Raw genomic sequence first — 16959 nt, 5'->3', positions numbered from 1 at the left:
GCACGGCTTGTGGGATCTTAGTTCCTCAATCAGGGATTGAACCCAGGCCCCTGGCATTGGAAGCTCAGAGTCCTAACCACTGAACCACCACAGAATTAATTTCCACTTTTAAAAGTTTATTAAAAACTTCTCCCAGGGTTCTAGATCCAGTCCATGTACAGGAAATAATTTGCTCATTCTGGGAAAGTATATAACCACTTTCAGGCTCATAAGCCACCATTTAATGACTAAAAGAGAAAGAATATGGTGAGCAGGGCTCTGGAGGATTGAAAACTTATGTTTTCTCTTCATGGCTGCACAGCTTCACACAGCTTTTGTCTTGGCAGAGAGTAACACACAACTGTACACTATGGCTGTGCTTAGTCGCTCAGTCATGTCCGACTTTTTGTGACCCTGTGGACTGTACACTGCCTGGCTCCTCTGTCCACGGGGATTCTCCAGGCAAGGATACTGGAGTGCGTTGTCATGCCCTCCTCCAGGGGATCTTCCTAACGCAGGGACTGAACCCAGGTCTCCCACATGGCAGGCGAATTCTTTACCATCTGAGCCACCAGGGCTACTGGTTTTGTTTTCTGGAAAAACCGTGTCAATTCAAAATATATAATAGACCTACATATATAAAAAGACAACTTGGACATGCCCAGTTAATGCTCCAAGCCATCTATCTATCTGTGCAGTAGAAGGGCTTACACAGTGTGACTCTAACAGACATAAAAAAAGACTTTTCCAATTTATATCTACTATTTAATAGCATAGTGATTAATAAAATAGTAATAACAATAGTAATGAAGAGCACAAGCTTTAGCAGCAGGCTGCCAGGCTTCAAATTCTAGTTCTCCTAGGACAGAGCTGTGTGACCTCTGATACATTTCCTCTTTGAGCCTCTACTTCATTGTTGGTAAAATGGTGATGTGATTCCATGGTGGCTCAGAAGGTAAAGAATCTGCCTGCAATGCGAAAGACCTGGGTTCAATCGCTGGGTCGGGAAGATCCCGTGGAGAAGGGAATGGCTACCCAATCCAGTATTCTTGCCTCAAGAATTCCATTGACAGAGGAGCCTGGTGGGCTGCAGTCCTTGGTGTTGCACAGAATTGGACACAACTGAAGCGACTTAGCACATGCACACAAAATGGACATACAAATTGGGTTATTGTGAGGATTAATTCAGATGCATGTAGATACAAAGCACATGGAAAAGTATTCAATAAATATTAGCTATTACTAGACGGTACAGCCTGGATTAGTAAATTTAGACCTCAGAAGCCTGGCTGTTCTAATGCCCCCTGCTCCCCATCAAAATAAATAAATAAATAAAAGGAAAATGGAAGGAAAGAGAATAAAATTTAAGAAGAGAAAGAAAAGAAAGATTCTTTCAGTATTATCACAGACTTGGATGATTTTTGTGTTACTCTCTCAACATGTTAACAGTAGAACATAAACTTTCAGGATCAGATGGCAAAAAGAACACGTGCCTCTAATCTTAATCCCACTTGAAACTCCTATTAAAATTATCATACAGAGTCTTTCTAAAATGACAAACCCACAGAAACCTGAAGAATAAGAGGGGGGGGCAATAGCAATAAAATCTGGAAGCTGGCGACACAGGTGGCAACTACCTTGCAGATCCAACAGTCAAATCTGAAGAGGGGTCAGTTAAGATCCAGTCCAGCCTCTCAAGACCCCAGGATTGGAAACAAAGGGGTGAGGCCAAATGGGGGTGTGAGGTTCACTAAGGAGAAGCAGGTAAACACTGCTGAAGAAGCATTAGATTCCTAGACTGGTGTGCCTTCTGCCTCCATCCAGCTTCCTTGATGGCTCAGCAGTAAAGAATACGCTTGCAATGCAGGGGATGCGGGTTCAATTTCAGGAAAATCCCCTGGAGAAGGAAATGGCAAGTGACTCCAGTGTTCTTGTCTGGGAAATCCCATAGACAGAGGAGCCTGGTGGGCTACAGCCATGGGGTCAGAAAGAGTAGGACACGACTGAGTGACTGAGCATGCAGGCACGCCCCTATCCATGTTGCCTCTGATAGGTGGGAAGGGAAGTCTGAAGATTCATTACTTGGATGCGGTAAATGAGAGGAAATCTAGACTAAAGCACCAAGCACATGTGACAGTGTGGTCACCACACTGAAAGTAGAGATTGCATGAATGCACGCATATTGAATACAGAATGCAGAGAGACTCAGATTATTTCCCCCTGTACTTGGCTCTCAGAACACTGGCAGGAAGGCCTTTACCTTGCAGTCAAGAGACTGAAAACTCTCCTATGGGGAATCTGACCAGTGAAAGAGGAAAAAAACCCTAAAGAGTCTGATTACTGGGAATTCCCCAACAAATGATCCACCAGTTCACCTGGCTGGTAAAGTCAACCGCAAGAAGCCCCATCTACATACATACTCAAGAGCTTCCAACGAGCTCTTGAGATCATGTTTAATGGTAAGCAGACAGTAGAGTTATCAGAAAGCTGTGAAGAGAACTCCGAAAGGGAAGAGTCTAAAACAAAGAAAACCAACCAAACAAAAAAAAACTGAAATAGCAAGGACTGTAAAGGGAGAAGGCAAACCCCCTGCAAAAACCTCTTGTAAAAATCCTATGAGGGGCTTCTCTGGTAACTCAGTGGTAAAGAATCTGCCTTCCAATGCAAGAGACATGGGCTCAATCCCTGATCTTGGAAGATCCCACATGCATGGAGCAACTAAGCCTTGTGACACAACGACTGAGCCTGCGCTCTAGGGCCTGGGAGCCACAAGTGCTGAGCCCACGTGCTGCCACTACTGAAGGCTCACGTTCCTAGAATCCGTACTCTGCCACAAGAGAAGTCACTGCGAGGAGAAGCCCGTGCACCACAACTAGAGAGTAGCCAACACAGCAAGGAAGACCCAGCACAGCCAAAAATAAATAAATTTAAAACAATCCTATGAGGTAACAGTGCATTCATGAAACAGACTCTTTTTAAAGGAAGAGAATAAAGAAAAGCCCTTGGGAATTAAAATATACCTGCCATCCTTAATGATAATAATAAAAGTAATACACAGAAGACCCTGAGGAAGTCTGCCATGAAAGGAGCAAAGAGACAAAGAATAAGAAACTCAGGAGGGAGGGGGGTTCGGGATGGGGAACATGTGTATACCTGTGGCGGATTCATGTTGATGAATGGCAAAACCAATACAATATTGTAAAGTAATTAACCTCCAATTAAAATAAATAAATTTATATTATAAAAAAAAATTCAGAACTAGTCTGGGAGGTCTGACATCTGAGTAACAGAGAGGAAGGAGTCATCAAAGAAACAGCCAAAGAACACTTCCCCAAACAAAAAGATGTCAGTTTCTAGAATAAAACAGTCCACTGCATATCCAACTTCATGGATGGCAAACAGACAATACCAGGTTGTTCTACTGTAAAATTTCAGAATACCAGAGAAAAAAATTTTCTAAAGCTTCGAGAGAAGGAAAAAAAGAAAAGCAGATCATACAAAAAAGATAAGGAATCAGAACAAACTTCAAGGGTAATTCTGGAAACACGATAACACTGTCTTCACAATTCTGAAAGAATGTATCTTCAGGGAGCTGTCATCTAATAGTGACAACAGAGCCCTTTCCTCACACAGCTGGGGTTAAGTTTGCTATTCAGGTTTCCAAATCTAAACAACGAAAAGCAAGACAATTGTTTATACTATAGTCAAGGTGGTGTTACCTGGCTGGGTTTGGGGGTGGGTAGGGGAAAGGAGAGGTTTAGATAAAGAAAAGATTAGTCAGGGCACATGGGCTTCTCAGGTGGCCAAGCGGTAAAGAATCCGCCTGCCAATGCAGGAGATGGAAGAGATGTGGGTTCAATCCCTGGGTCAGGAAGATCCCCTGGAGTAGAAAATGGCAACCCACTCCAGTATTCTTGCCTGGAGAATCCCATGGACAGACGAGCCTGGTGGCCCTTGGGGTCAGACATGACTGAACACACAGGGCACATAAGGAGCTTCTTAACTTGGTGGGTACAGGGGTGCTAAGTTTTATTGTCAGTCTTTACATTATACATTTCCATTTAAAGTCTTCTTTATATGTGATATGTTTTACACACACACACACACACACACACACACACACACACACACACACACTTTGTACTATGAACTGTATGAAGTTACCAATATTCTACCATTTTTGAAGTACAAAAAATAAGCCCAGAGGTTTAAACCAAATAGTTCAGGCTCAGCAATGTAACTTGTGCTCTTGAGGCAATTAAGAGTCTAAGTTTCCCCACAGGCAAAGTGAAAAAAAAAAAAACCCAGAGGATTTCTTAAAGCGTCATGAGCTCTCATAACTATATAACTCTCCTATTGTGTATGTGCGATACAATAATTCCTGTCCTCTAAAATGTTAAAATGTAAGACTTGAATGGGGAAATTCCTTTGTGTTTCCCAGAGAAAAGATCTGGCAAGTACTATATTCGCATAACTACAGTTTAGTATAATAACAACAATGAGGACTTAGGAACAGCTTTTAGAAATCCCCAAGCCCTCACATTTCCCTCACTTCTGCTTTTCTTAGCAGAAATGGGGACACAGAAACTGGAAATGACAGGAAGCAATAAAGGGGATGTGATGTGAGGGACAGATGTGAGAGGAGGAATTAGATAGAAAAGGAGACAAGGGCACTTGCTATTCTCTAATCAAAGTAGAGACACGGGTGGACCTAGTGGGTTTGGGGAGAAGAGCTGTTTTGAGGCTCTTTATTTCAGGCATATTGATTAAAAATTAACATAAACCAAAAAGTAGAATCTTTGTCTCCCTTAAGCTCTGATTTATCTGGCAATTATGATGCATCAGAAGCACCTTATAAATCTTTGTATATACATTATCACTTCATCCTCATAGGTGCCCTATGAATTTGAATCATTGTTACCACCCTGCTTCAGACACCCTTTTAATATGAGGTAACTGAGGCTCAGTAAGGTTAAGGAAGTAGCGCAAGGTCACAGGCCAGTAAACAGCAGAGGTAGCCTTCTACCCTGAAACCCACCTTAGTAATCCGTAATCTTATGGTGATTCAGATGGTAAAGAATTTGCCTGCAATGCAGGAGACCTACGTTTGATTCCAGGGTTGGGAAGATCCCCTGAGAAAGGAATGGCAACCCATTCCAACATTCTTGCCTGGGAAATCCCATGGACAGAGGAGCCTGGCGGGCTACAGTCCAGCAAGTCACAGAGCCAGACACAACTGAGTGACAAATGCTTTCACTTTTCACAATCTTATGCAATAAACTCTCTATCCTAACTCCTTTCTTTTCAAAATGTTCCCTTCTTAATCTTGCTCCTTATTCTTCAGCTATCTGTAACTATGATTTTTCCAGCAGCATCTACTGCCCCATCCTTCCTAAGTGAGTTGTGGGAAATGCCTAGGTACTTTTGTTTGAAAGCCTAACACTGTATTTCTCACACTGGGCTATATATGAACAGCACTTGGCAATATCCTCCTGAAATGACAATTTACTGCAGGTTTTATTTTGCGGGAGAATCTTGGTTATAACAAACACAGAGATGCTGTGTTATCTTTAAATGCAAGATGTGCACTAACTTTTAGGATAAAACAAGTAAGGCTGCAAGATACTTTGTATTACTTCCACATGACTTGAGTCATGGGAGGTCAAATCTTCCTTTACGTTCATTCAGTACGAAATACCTTCACACAGACATGTGTCAAAAAATAAACCAAAATAAACCCTCCCAAGTATGTGAGGTTGTACATTCCAATTCCAAGGTAACAGTTTCTTCCATTAATAGTGCAGCCATAATCTTCAATATTTTTGAAGATAATAAGATTTTTTGAAATGTTCCTAATTTAAAAACTGACGTAAAAAATATGGTCTCCAAGGCATTTTACCCGCATTTTACCCTATTTTGTAAATACAGACCTAAAGTGGGATTTTAAAATTTAATCAAAATTATGTCCATACTGTAGGTGAAGATATTAATTTCTAAGAATAATCTAATAGAAAATTCCCAAAACCTTCTGATATGCTAAAGATTCAAAAAGTGAAAGGATCCAATCTGATTAGTCTGATTCTATAAACTAATTCCAGAATATTTACTTGAACTTAATTTTGGTTTCCCCTCTAGCAGCACAGGAAAAATTATACCCTTTAAAGGGTAGGTGACACCACAGCTGTCCCTTAGATTATCTGCCATCTCAAAACACAATCGGTTGCCTTGGAAATGGCTGTGATTACACACACACACACACACACACGTGTATGCAGACATGCAATAAAGGTATCCATGTACGAATTGGAATAAACAAGCAAACACAAAAACCAAAAAACCCAAAATCTGTTTTTAAAGGAATGATCTTCCATAATAGAAACAGGTAAACTGAAAAAAAACACCCACCTGAGTAAATTTTAAAACAAAGGAAAAAATGGTTGAAAAGTTGACCACTATCTAGGAAGTAGGAGCCACGATATTTTTAAAGGACGCTAAAATTAGAATGTATATATACAGAATGCAAGGAAAGACTTTTGAGGAGTCACTTCAGGGGCAGTGAAATGATTTATGAACCATCAATTCCCTGCCAGTTCATATAACATTCCTGGTTCAACATTTTGTTTCAAAAACTTTTTTTTTTTTTTTAAACAGAGGCCAGAGCAGAAGATCCTTGGTTTTCCTTAGTTAGACAAGGCATGACAATTCATGTGAGTAGGAAACTTGCTTCAAAGTGACATGCCACAGAGTTAATGTGATGCTGATATGCCTTCATTTACATACTGCTAATAGGCAATATGAAATGCAGAAGAAATAATGTGTCATGCATGCATCAAAGGGAATGTGTATCCTGTTTATAAGACATAGACCAGGCATCCGGAGAAGGTACTGGAGACCCACTCTGGTACTCTTGCCTGGAAAATCCCATGGACGGAGGCGCCTGATAGGCTGCGTTCCATGGGGTTGCTGAGAGTCGGACACAACTAAGCGACTTCACTTTCACTTTTCATTTTCATGCATTGGAGAAGGAAATGGCAACCCACTCCAGTGTTCTTGTCTGGAGAATCCCAGGGACGGGGGAGCCTGGTGGGCTGCTGTCTATGGGGTTGCACAGAGTTGGCCACGACTGATGCGACTTAGCAGCAGCAGCAGACCAGGCATCTAATTCTTGAGTATACTGCACTTGGGAGTTATCACGAGAAAATAATCTTATGAACTATCTTATTAGCTCAGGCTGCTGTAGCAAAATACCATGGACTAGGCAGCTTAAACAACCTGGACGAGGTTCAGGTGAGGGCTCCCTTCCTGGCTTGCAGATGGCTGCCCTTTGCTGTGTCCTCACATGGCAGAGAGAGAGAGCTCTGTGTCTCTTCCTCTTCTTATAAAGACACTAATCTCACCAGAGGGCTTCCCTGGTGGCTCAGATGGTAAAGAATCCACCTGCAATGAGGGAGACCTGGGTTTGATCCCTGGGCTGGGAAGACCTCCTGGAGGACATGGCAACCTCACTCCAGTATTCTTGCCTGGAGAATCCCTATGGACAAAGGAGCCTGGCAGGCTACAGTCCATGGGGTTGCAATAAGTTGGATACTACTGAGAGACTAAGCACATACAATCTCTCCAGAAGAGCCCCATCCTCATGTCCTTATCTAAACCCAACCACTGGGGGTTAGGGTTTCAACACACAGATTTGGTGGAGGTGCACAACTCAGTCCATAGCATAAATCATAAACACTTCCCTGTCCTCACCTATTCATTAGCTGATCTAACAAAATTATAAGATGCTGCCAAGCTGGCATTCAAATGCTGAGAAGAGGCTTCAATTTGATCATATGCTTTAAAAAATACTTTTGTTTTCAGCAAAGCAGAACATCTCTGACAGAAGGATGTGGATTCAGTGTAGTACTAGAGAGCTGTTGCTGCTGCCAAGTTGCTTCAGTCGTGTCCGACTCTGTGCGACCCCATGGACTGCAGCCTACCAGGCTTCTCCGTCCATGGGATTCTCCAGGCAAGAACACTGGAGTGGGTTTCCAGAGAGCTGTTACCACCCTGAAAATACTTTTTGCTTCTAAGCCAGTTTCCTCATACATAAAATGACAAAAATACATAGAGATATGTGAGGGTAAAAATGAGATAATATCTATGAAAGGGCTTATAGAAGACTACACCATTATTGTTAGGCCATGAAAGCACAAATGTGGTACATTTATATATAGCTTTGATATGCCCTAAAAGATTAAGATTTTAGGACACTTAAGTTTTCATGAAAACAAAGTTGACACATATTTTCAGAGATCCTTTCCTTTAATTCCTTGACTTAAGCACATTCATCTTTTTTAGATTCACTGTCATTACTTTGGTTCAAGGTGCCATAAGGTCTCCAGATTGGTCTCCCAACCAGGTTCTTTCTCCCAACACTTTCTTCCTACAACACTGCTTTATTTGATTCATTTTCCTATTCACTCCAGCTTCTGGGATTTGTAGGCTGTCTAACCTGCAAGTGGGAACAAATCCAGAGAACTACCTGGCTAGATATGTGGGTTTGGAGATTATAGCTGCATACTACAAGTCATTATAATGTGACAGAGTGGGAAGACCATGGACTTTAAATCAGATTGGCTTTGAATTCTGGATCTAGTACTGTAGTTTTGACCACTGGGAAGTGAGTTAATTGCACCTCAGTTTTCTTATTTGTAAAACAGAAATGTAATCATTTACTTCATAGGGTTGCTTAAGCACAATCCACCTCATGCGAAGAGTTGACTCATTGGAAAAGACTCTGATGCTGGGAGGGATTGGGGCAGGAGGAGAAGGGGATGACAGAGGATGAGATGGCTGGATGGCATCACTGACTCGATGGACATGAGTCTGAGTGAACTCCGGGAGTTGGTGATGGACAGGGAGGCCTGGCGTGCTGCGATTCATGGGGTCGCAAAGAGTCGGACACGACTGAGCGACTGATCTGATCTGATAATATGTTTTAGTTTCTGACCCTTCACATAAAACAGAAACATAAGATGTGTTTTGTGGGAATGTAAATTGATAACAGCCACTATGAAAGACGGTATGGAGATTTCTTTAAAAACTAGTAATAAAACCACCATATGACCCAGCAATCCCACTCCTAGGCATATACCCTGAATAAACCAAAACTGAAAAAGACACATGTACCCCAATGTTCATTACAGCACTATTTACAACAGCTAGAACATGGAAGCAACCTAGATGTCCATCAACAGATGAATGGATAAGGAAGCTGTGGTACATATAGACAATTGAATATTGCTCAGCCATAAAACGGAGAAGGCAATGGCACCCCACTCCAGTATTCTTGCCTGTAAAATCCCATGGATGGAGGAGCGTGGTAGGCTGTAGTCCATGGGGTCGCTAGGAGTCGGACACGACTGAGCAACTTCGCTTTCACTTTTCACTTTCATGCACTGGAGACGGAAATGGCAACCCACTCCAGTGTTCTTGCCTGGGGAATCCCAGGGACCGGGGAGCCTGGTGGCTGCCGTCTATGGGGTCAACACAGAGTCGGACACGACTGAAGTGACTTAGCATAGCATAGCATAGCATAGCAGCCATAAAAAGGAATGCATTTCAGTCAGTTCTAATGAGGTGCATGAACCTGGAGCCTATTACACAGAGTGAAAGATAAACATTGTATACTAACACATATATATGGAATCTAGAAAGATAGTACTGATGAAATTATTTGCAGGGCAGCAATGGAGAGACAGACATAGAGAACAGACTTATGGACATGAGGAATTGGGGAGGAGAGGGTGAGATGTATGGAGAAAGTAACATGGAAACTTACATTACCATATGTAAAATAGATAGCCAACGAGAATTTGCTGTATGACTCAGGAAACTCAAACAGGGGCTCTATATCAACCTAGAGGGGTGAGACGGGGAGGGAGATGGAAGGGAGGGGACATATGTATACCTATGGCTGATTCATGTTGGTGTCTGACAGAAAACAACAAAATTCTGTAAAGCAATTATCATTCAATTAAAAAACAAATTAAAAAAAAACCAAAATGGTTATATGCATTATATGCATAGAATTTTCTTTGCTCTGCTTAACGGGTAGTTATTATATCTAATTCAATATGATAAAAAGGCCAAATTGGAAGGGGGAACTATTTAACAAAAAACTCATACCAGTGACCAAAATAAATCTTTTAATATATTCAGCTATCTCCATGATCAAAACCTAAAATGTAAATCTATAGTCAAACTATAAATCCATTTCAGTTTCAGAGTCAGATGGATCATTCTGGCCTAAGGAAAACAATGGATTTGAAAGACACAAACTGGAGATGAGAAACCATTTAGGAGGGTATGGAGCTAGTAACATTCAGAAAATGAAGATCATGGGATCCAGTCCAATCACTTCATGGGAAATAGATGGGGAAACAGTGGAAACAGTGTCAGACTTTATTTTTTTGGGCTCCAAAATCACTGCAGATGGTGACTGCAGCCATGAAATTAAAAGATGCTTACTCCTTGGAAGGAAAGTTACGACCAACTTAGATAGCATATTCAAAAGCAGAGACATTTGCCAACAAAGGTTCATCTAGTCAAGGCTATGGTTTTTCCTGTGGTCATGTATGGATGTGAGAGTTGGACTGTGAAGAAGAATTGATGCTTTTGAACTGTGGTATTGGAGAAGACTCTTGAGAGTCCCTTGGACTGCAAGGAGATCCAACCAGTCCATTCTGAAGGAGATCAGCCCTGGGATTTCTTTGGAAGGAATGATGCTAAAGCTGAAACTGCAGTACTTTGGCCACCTCATGCGAAGAGTTGACTCATTGGAAAAGACTCTGATGCTGGGAGGTATTGGGGGCAAGAGGAGAAGGGGACAACAGAGGATGAGATGGCTGGATGGCATCACTGACTCAATGGACGTGAGTCTGAGTGAACTCCGGGAGTTGGTGATGGACAGGGAGGCCTGGCGTGCTGTGATTCATGGGGTCGCAAAGAGTCGGACACGACTGAGCGACTGAACTGAACTGAACTGGAGCTAATAAAGATCTCATGAGAGGGCTACAGAATAGAGGGAGAAAAGAGAATTGACTTAAGAAATAATTAGAAGGAAAAACTAGCAAGACTTGATAAATGACTGGATAGAGGGAAGAGTCAGAGATCATTCCCAGGTTTCTAGGGTGGATAGCTGGAAGAATGGTGGTACCATCTGTGGGTGGAGAGGGCTGGAAGAAAGACTCTGAGTTCAGCTTCGGATATACTTAGCCTTAAGTACTTTAGAGCAGAGATGAAGATCTTGGCCTTGATAGCATACAAAGTGGATGAGGTCCACCACAGTGGAGCCTGAGACAGAGCCTCAGGTTAATACCAACATTTAGGGGGAAGAGGAACTAACAGATAAGCCAGAAATGACAAGGAATGGTCAGAGTATAATGAGGATAACATGGACTTACAGAATTCAAAGACAAGTAGTTTCACGAAGAAAAGAATATATAACAAACACTGAGAATGGGTCTGAATGTTATGTTTCCTCCTAAATTTACATGTTGAAACTTATTTCCAATATGAAGGTACCAAGAGGTGCGGGTTTTGGGGAGATGGTTAGGCATGAGGGCAGAACCCTCATGAAAGGTTTTGGTGCCCTTTATAAAAAGTGGCCCAAGAGAGCTCTCTTGCCCCTTCTGCCATGGAAGATGAAAAGATGACTATTTTTGAACAAGGAATCAGGCCTTCACCAGACACTAAATCTGCAATGACGTGATCTTGGACTTCCTCAGCCTCTAGAACAGTGAGAAATAAATGTTTGTTTTTCATAAGTCACCCAATTTATGATCTTTTTCTAATAGCAGCCCAAATTAATACAAGGACTAAAATTTGTCCACTGGAAGTGGTGATTAGGAAATTATTGATGGCTTCAGTGAAAACAGTTATAATGGAGTGATGGAGGCTAGGCTATCCCTTAGGGGTTAAGGAACAAATGGGTAGCAAGAAAGAAACTGTATGCCAGTCTTTTGAGAAGTTTAGATGAGGAAAGAGACTAGAGCAAGCTAGCTGTTTAATGACTAAAGCTGTTTAGTGATTAAGCTAGAGTTAGTGATTAAAGCAGTGGTGATCCAAGAGATCAGAGAATCAGAAAAGCATGTCTGCAATAGCCCAGGGTGGTATTTCAACAAAGAAGGGATAAGCAGATCTGCTACAGAAGAAAGAATTCGGATTTTGGAAACAGGTATGTCTAATCCTGTGACTCTGCCACTTATTGGCTATGAGGCAAGTTACTTAACCCTTTTTGAGCCTTAGTTTTCTCATCCTTAAGAAGGAAACACCACTATCTATGGGACTGTTGGGAGAACTAAAATGAGACTGCGTATCAAACTGCCCAGCATACTTGATCCACAGAAGGTCCTCAATAATATGAGCTCCCATTTTCCCATAGAAGTCACTGATTATCACTGAAGAGTGTTATGCCAATGTAAGCAGTAAAAATATATGCTGAGTTGCCCAGGATTAAGGCATTGAGTTATGAAATATTAAAAACAGGAACAAGAATCGAAAGAGGAAAGGATGTGAGAGCATTAACCATGTTTGAAGTCTAAAAAGGATGCAGCAAGTGAAGTACCAAGAGGGAAGTGAGGCCAGGGGAACAGCAGCCTTCGTGTTTTATATGTGATTCATATACATCCAAAAATTACTTGAAACAGAGGTCCCTCATAGGCCTATAAAGGATGAGATCTGCAACAGAAGTGAAGTTTTAGAAGGCTGGACATGGAAAAGACCAAAGGACAAACTTTCTTAGGGAAGAAAGTTGGTAGAGGTGATGTCTGATGTTCATCATTTCAGTAAAGATCTAGGAAACAAAATATTTGGGAAAATTAGTTTCCAAAGCAGATTTGAATCCCAGCATACTTGAGCCTAATTATTAATGAACGTATAGTACCCAGCTAGTGAATTTGTGGATAGAAAGCATTCCCTAATTGCACAATCTCTAAACCTTTCCATCTGACCATGGAAAGGTTTGTTATTAAAGGGGTATTATTAACAGGCATTTTAACTCCATATTTTGATCACAAGGAAAACCTGAGCTTTAAAGAATTTAGAACTGAGCTGTTACAAGGCAAGATAATGGTATAACGAAATTCAATGCTATTCTTTTCTCAAATCTCTCTTCCTAATACATACATAAAATGCAACTTTGTCTTCAAAATACAGGGTACAGACTCCTTACCAACTGCACATTTACTGGCCACAAATCAAAGTGGCAGAACCACTACACAGCTCAGGAAAAAAATGCTGTAATCATTGTGAGGGAAAAGAAGTTAGAAAAAACACTTCATGTTTCATGATACAAAGAAAAAAAAAAAAGAACTGCTCAAAGCAAAGGAAAAAAGTCCTTCAATTACTACTGAAGGTAAAGAAAGAAGTAGTAAGTGTATTTTAGAGTGGCTCAACACAGGTAGTCTGAGGAAAAGACAAAGGCTGGTTCCCCACAAAGTCCTCTTCTACCCCACAGGAGAGGAATGCGTGCTTTCCTTTAGGAAGGGGTTGCATTCTGGGCGCTGTTGGAACACGGCAACTAACTGACTTTACCATAACAAATGAATTTTGACTGACAGTCAATTCAGCAGGGTAGACAGGACCACTGTGTGGAGCTGAGCTGGCCATGCATTGCACAACTCTGGGGGCAATATCCACAGAGACGAAGATGTGAGAGGAACTGGGAGGTTATCCACAGCAGCAACTCTGATGGTAGGCATGCAGTAAAAACAAGGTGAGCTTCATGAGGGCAGGGAGTCCTCTCTATTTCGTTGACTGCTACATCCCTGGCACAAAGAACAGGACCTGGTGCTTAAGACGATCAATCAATATCTGCTGACTGGGTGAATGAATTAATGAATCAAAGAAAAGAGAAAACAACTTTGAGAGCAGAGAAGAGAAAATGAAGTATATGTCAGAACAGGATTCCTTACGATTGGAAGATATCAAGCCGGTCAAAAAAATTCCACCACTTTAAAAAGGAATCCTACCTGCTATGAAGGAGCAGGAGGAAGGGGTGGCAGAACCAGTTTGGAGAGTCTTGCCATAAGTTACAGTGTTCCGGCATGGACTTATAAAGGGCAGAGCTTAAAGTATATAAAAAAGGGGTGGAAAGATGGGATGTTACCGTAGATGTGAGTTTTTTTTCTCAGTTAATAGGGTGAGTACATCAAGAAAAGTCCACTCAGGTGCCTTTTTTTTTTTTTTCTGTCAAAAGCACCTGCATGGTCATAACCATATAGAGAGATGGGAGTCAGATGAAAAAATATGATTTTCATTACAATATGAACCTACCCCAAATAAATTCCTTAACACATGATCAAGTGAGATAAACACTGCAAAAGTGATCTGCAACCTGTTATATGCAATCATAATGTTAGCGGTTTTATTATTCAATTAGTAGTAACACAGTTCTTAAAGATTAACCAGTTAATGTCCACCAGCCATATCTTGAGCTTTAGCATATATGCATTTATATAAAATATGTAACTTGTACTATTCCTTGTATATACTTTTCATTCTGTTTTATTTATCAGGTTTCATCTAGACCTAAAGTTGTTTCTTTACAACCCCCAATATCATCTTTACATGAACCATAAACATACACTGAATTTCTAAGGACATGGGCTATGGCTTCTTCAATGGGATTTCTTTTAGAATACTCAGTATTTGAAAAATCTTTCAACTACAGAAATTTATTTCAAGAGAGCTGATGCTGCTACACATCCTATTATGAGTCCTCCAATGACATATCCCAAACAATTCATCTCAAGAAGGAAATCTGCTAAGCTGCTCCAAATTCTAAGCAATGCATAGGGACTTAACCACATTTTTCTGTTTACAATCTGTTTTGTGCCAGGGATTCTGGGCCCACACCATCTGCAATTTCCATTAAAACACAACCAAACAAAAACACACAGCTCTTCACTACATTAAAAAACAAAACAAAACTCTAGTTGGCTTCTCTGGGAGGAACCACTCCCACTCAGCCACTTGATGTTTATCAGGATATACTTACTAGTTGAGCTCTATGAAAAGTAAGAGTGGGAAGTTCCCTGTAACCAAAACAAAAAATGTTACAGATGCCTAAGTGATCCTTAGCAAAACTTTTTTCTCCTGTCCACTACATGTTTAGGAGTTTAGCAGGTTACACAACCCACCAAATAAAAGACAACTAGTATATATTCTCCTCAAATATGGTAATGCGATGTACCAAAAAAGGAAAGCATTAACTTTATTTTTGTCTGGGTAATAAATTCACATGGCTCAAACTCTAAAAGAAATCAAAGGTACTCAATTAAAAGTTTCTCTCTCATGCTATGTCCCAGCCACCTAGCTCCTCACCCCAGAGGCAACCAACATTGGCCATTTCTTAGGCAACCTTCTAGAGAGTTAAGAACAAGGAAGTGTGTGTGATTCCCTTACCTCCTTTACACAACCGGTCGCCTAACTTACGGGCTTCCCAGGTGGTGCAGTGGTAAGGAATCTGCCTGCAATGCAAGACTCAAGTTCAATCCCTGGGTCAAGAAGATTCTCTGGAGTAGGAAATGGCAACTCACTCCAGTATTCTTGCCTGGAGAATCCCATGGACAGAGGAGCCTGGTGGGCTACAGTCCACAGGGTCATAAAGAGTTGAACACAACTGAGCACACATGGCCTAACTTATACCACTTGTAGTTAGACTCTTAGGCACTTCTCCCTCTGTGCTATGGACAGGAAATAGGCTTCTTCTTGTGTGTCTTTTTTGATAGAACAATAGTAGCTTCCTCAAGTGCTGTGCTTTGAAGGAGTTTGACGCCAGCAATCTTGGAAGGACAGTATTTTGTGATTATTTTTATGTCTGTTACACCCATCTATTTCTCTTCTATGTCTTATTGTATCTTCTACATGCCTCTAATATAAGAATTACCACACTTTATACTTGGGAAGGGTGTCTGAGGGTAGGTACCCTGTCCTTTCATGTACATAATGCACGATATGCCTACCCAGCACAATGCACAGCATATAATTAGCATTCAATAAATATATACTGAAAGAATCCGGCAGCAGAATTCCCAATGCTTAGGGAGAACAAGAGAGCTTTTCATATTCCTGAGTCAGCTTCTTCCCCTCCATGCAAAGACAGACTTCACTGACCCTGGAACTGTAGATTTGTAATGAACGTGTATTTGAAACACATGTGACAGTGTTTCCCTGTCCCTGTTAGAATTTACAACAATGCCATCTGTTACTTGACCTGCTTGAGAAAAAATACTCAGGACCCCATCATGGGCCCGATCAACTAGTTTCCAATCACTGCCATCTAAAGAGAAAATGGTTGTATAAGCATGTGATTTCTGAAACCAAAGTGGGGTGAAGAGGGAGGTCAGGTGATGGTGGGAGAAAACTTGAACGAAAACAGTATGAGTGAAAAAGAAAGTTTATGATTGTTTAAAAAAAATCCAGTGAGTGAGAAAAATTAACAAAGAAAGAAAATTTCAATTGAACGTTACTCATTAAGACACCCCTGCTAATCATTCTCAAATCTCTTGTATTGCTTATATTTCCACCCAAGTACTGCCATCTATAGTACATGGAGGAATTATGGTTTTCTTAAAGGGGCCAAATAACTGAAATGAAAGCATGGCATATTATATAGGCTTACATTTCTGTACCCTTTAAACATATGCATTCATCAAAGTTATATGCTATATTTTCTCTTTATCACATGTAAAAAAAGGCAATAATACTCAATGGGCTGGTTATTAACTTTTAAAAATTAATGTTGTAAAGCTACAGCTTATGGACTAAGTCTTCAAATAACACGTTATGTATCTATGAACAACAAAGAAAACATAATTTATAATTTGAACTATAATTTTAAGAAATGTTTTAAATATGCCCCAATTTCCATTTATTTCATTTTGCTGTGAGATACAAACTGGGACTCTCTAAGAAGTAAAAAGAATCTCTTATTTT

At 40.8% G+C, this 16959-nt stretch overlaps 1 protein-coding gene across 3 annotated transcripts in view; it reads right to left on the bottom strand.

Annotated features, from left to right (window-relative positions):
• Positions 1-16959, bottom strand: part of PRORP (protein only RNase P catalytic subunit) — a 131914-nt gene that overhangs the window by 16503 nt on the left and 98452 nt on the right. The window contains exon 7 of one of the 3 annotated variants that reach the window (XM_070775453.1): positions 3855-16959. This exon is cut by the window's right edge and continues 17810 nt beyond it. The exons of the other annotated variants lie outside the window; for them this stretch is intronic. The gene's annotated coding sequence lies outside the window, so the exon portion shown is untranslated. Of the gene's footprint in view, positions 1-3854 lie in introns of those variants that run through there. 3 annotated transcript variants of the gene reach the window in all.

Source organism: Bos indicus, chromosome 21 (assembly GCF_029378745.1).
Source record: "Bos indicus isolate NIAB-ARS_2022 breed Sahiwal x Tharparkar chromosome 21, NIAB-ARS_B.indTharparkar_mat_pri_1.0, whole genome shotgun sequence".
Lineage (NCBI taxonomy): Eukaryota > Metazoa > Chordata > Mammalia > Artiodactyla > Bovidae > Bos > Bos indicus.
Note: the sequence above shows the minus strand (reverse complement) of the source record. Positions and strands in the feature narration are given on the sequence as shown.